A 3,160-nucleotide genomic window follows, 5' to 3' on the forward strand; every position below is an offset into this window, starting at 1 on the left:
CTTTCTTTTCCTTCTTTCCATTCTTTTTCCCTCCAGTCTTCCTTCTCTCCTTTCTTCTTTCTTCCTTCCTTTCTTCTTTTTTCTCTCCTTTCGTCGTCCTTTCTTCCTTTTCCTTCATTCATCTTCCTTACCTTCTCTTTCTTCTCTTTTCTCTCCATTCTTCATTCTTTTCTCCTTTCTTCTCTCATTTCTTCGTTCATCTTTCTCCTATATTCTTCATTCTTTCTTTTTTTTTTCGTCTTTCTTCCTTTTCCTTTGTTTTCCTTACTTCTCATTTCCTCTTTTTCTTCGCCTTTGCTCTTTCTTCGTTCTAATTTCTTCTCCTTCTTTGTCCTTTTTTGTTTCCTTTCATCTTCTTTATTTTCGTTTCTGTTTTCCTCCTCCTCCTCCTCCTCCTCCTCCTTCTCCTCCTCCTCCTTCTCCTCCTCCTCCTTCTCCTTCTCCTCCTCCTTCTCCTCCTTCTCCTCCTCCTTCTCCTCCTCCTTCTCCTCCTCCTTCTCCTCCTCCTCCTCCTCCTCCTCCTCCTCATCCATTTCACTCCCCATCGAAAGAAAAATACCAAACGAAATGTTTCCTGAAAATAGGCAGATTTTGAAGGGACTCTGTTGATAGATTTCCTAACTTTTACTATCCTGTTCCTGTCTCTGGATCCCTCCCGTCCCATGTATTTGGGCAAGAGAGTTAGCCTAATATGATGGTACTTCTGTCAGTTAACACTCACTCCCCTTTATTAACTTACTTTGGCCCTTTTGGTTGGCTTCACAGTCGTCTTTGGTGATGGTAGGAGGAGGAAGGGAAATGGTTTGAGTGGAAGGAGGAAAGAAGAGCTAGTGGAGAGAGGAAAGGGGAGTTAGGAGGAATGGGAGGTGAACTGAGGGAAGGGAAGAAGTGATGCCAAGGAGTTTGCTGAGGAGGGGAAGGAGAACTTGAGGAGCAGGGGGTGCGGTTAAGTTTTTGGAATCAACTAGTTCTTAGCAAGCTGAATAAAGTCGACAGGAGAGAGCCAGACCGAATTTAACACCTTTTCTACGTGAGAGCTCCCCAAACCTAAAGTATAATCATGTGTGAATAACAAGTAAAATATGAAGGACGTCATCATTGGGAAGAGGTTATGGAACTTGCCTCCCCTAAGCCGAAGAATATCAGTCAGTAGCGTAGGTAAGATAAACACGAGACGTCACCTCCATTAGAGGCTGATGTATATATTGCCATCGTAGGTAATGGGGTAATTGAGGTAGAATACAACACCCTGAATATGAGAACTCTTCTGAATAAAATTATCCAGAGTTAGCCAGCATAAAATGAATAGAGATCATCGTAGTGACGGGATTAAGGCCTTTCACGGTACTGTGTGTTAGTATTCCATGTGTAATCCACTTGATTGAGGATATATTGTGACGCGTAGTCCTAATATTCTAAGTGCATTATTACATTTCCCTGACATTAAATCCTTTCGGTACGATGACGTTCAGCTTAATTTGTTTGTGTTGTTGCCGCCACTGTTTCAGGTGAACCCCTTCAATATGGTTTGTTACGCGTGGCCGATACACAGTGCTTATATTCATATGTAATATTCAGAATCTGTAATATTCATTTATTAGTACCATGCGTAGCATTCTGTGAACGAGTTTATAAATATGAGACTGCAGGAAACAGCCTGGCCCAGCTGTGTGTGGATGTTTTTAAGAGCTGTTTCGAACCACCTTCCTGTATCTGCTCACTGAAACTGAAAATGTTTTATTTAGCCAAAAACATGCATACATTAAGAACAATAAAAAACGTGAATATTTCATTGGCTGAGCCTTTTGAGAGAAAAACTCTCGTAAAAGGCACCTGATTTGCAACACTCTTGGGTTGCTGCTCTCTGTTTTGGCTATTTCAAAAGTATTTAATAAATTAAAAAGACAAGCAAACCTAACACAAATAAGTATATAGGCAAGAACACTCACCAAAACAAACATTCACACCTACAGTAAGCAAAAATAATCGTGTCGTGAAATTTGGTGAAAACATAAGCTAACGGGCTAAGCGTCTGATACATTCGGCCGTCTGTCATACAGACGGTTCATAATGTTTCACGAGTTTCATTTAATCTTCGGACAAAACCGCAACACTACTACTGTTGCTCACTGTACATTCACAATATATGCACACTCGTACACTTGCATGCACGCATGCCTGTATTCACAATACATGCATGCACACACATGCACACACACATATGCATACTTGCATTGATGATACACATACCTTAATACAAATGATCATATTCACATTCATTGTACAGTCATAAGCAGATTAATTTTCTCTCCTGAATTTTTTTATATGTAGCATAATATTAGAGGGATTGAATTATTTGTTTATATTGTTGTATGGAAGAATACCTTAGGGTAGCTGAAGAGCGATTTATTGAATAACTATATACGAATACATATTGAATACTAAGTTAATTACTTTATTGTCCTGGCTCTAATAAACCATAATTAATTGAGACCATACACCTTGGGGGAAGCAGCCTAGGTATATAGATGGATAGATAGATAGTGTATCAGTGCCTATTAGTGCCTGCGTGTATCAGTGCCTGCGTGTATTACTGTGCGTGCATGCGCTGATCAGTGCTTGTATCAGTGTTTGCGTGAATGAATATGTGCGCACTCTTTCAGCCTCTTCCATTTTGGACTGAAAGAATCGTTCCATTTCCTCCACTTCCAAACTCAGCATCCTCTCACGTTTACCTCATTCAGTTGCATGCACTCACCTCTGCATCATGTTATCTGTCTCTGCCTCCTCCTTTCTGTCTCAGTCTCTCTCTCGGTCTTTCTACCCTTCTCCTTACCTGATTTCCTCTCCTCAGTTTTCCCTGTCCTCGTAACTGATCCAATCTCTCTCTCTCTAAATCTTCCTCTGCCTGTGCCTCTGTCTCTCTGTTAGTCTCTGCTTCCGTCTGTCTCTTTCTTTGTCTGTCTCGGCAGTTCCACTTAAGGTGAAGAGTTTTGAGATGTCATAAGTTAAATAAAATCTCGTGGTAGTTGCAATAATTAAATCTAGTAGACATCGTATTGAAGGGGTTCATTATAGTGTGGATACCGGCAAGCAATTTTATTCATTTAGGAAGCATACTTTCTTACTTGAAAGGGTGAGCTTTAGTCTTCACTTCCCC

Source organism: Coenobita brevimanus, unplaced genomic scaffold (assembly GCF_032717465.1).
Source record: "Coenobita brevimanus isolate Jiangsu-jjx unplaced genomic scaffold, ASM3271746v2 jjx.HiC_scaffold_2740, whole genome shotgun sequence".
Lineage (NCBI taxonomy): Eukaryota > Metazoa > Arthropoda > Malacostraca > Decapoda > Coenobitidae > Coenobita > Coenobita brevimanus.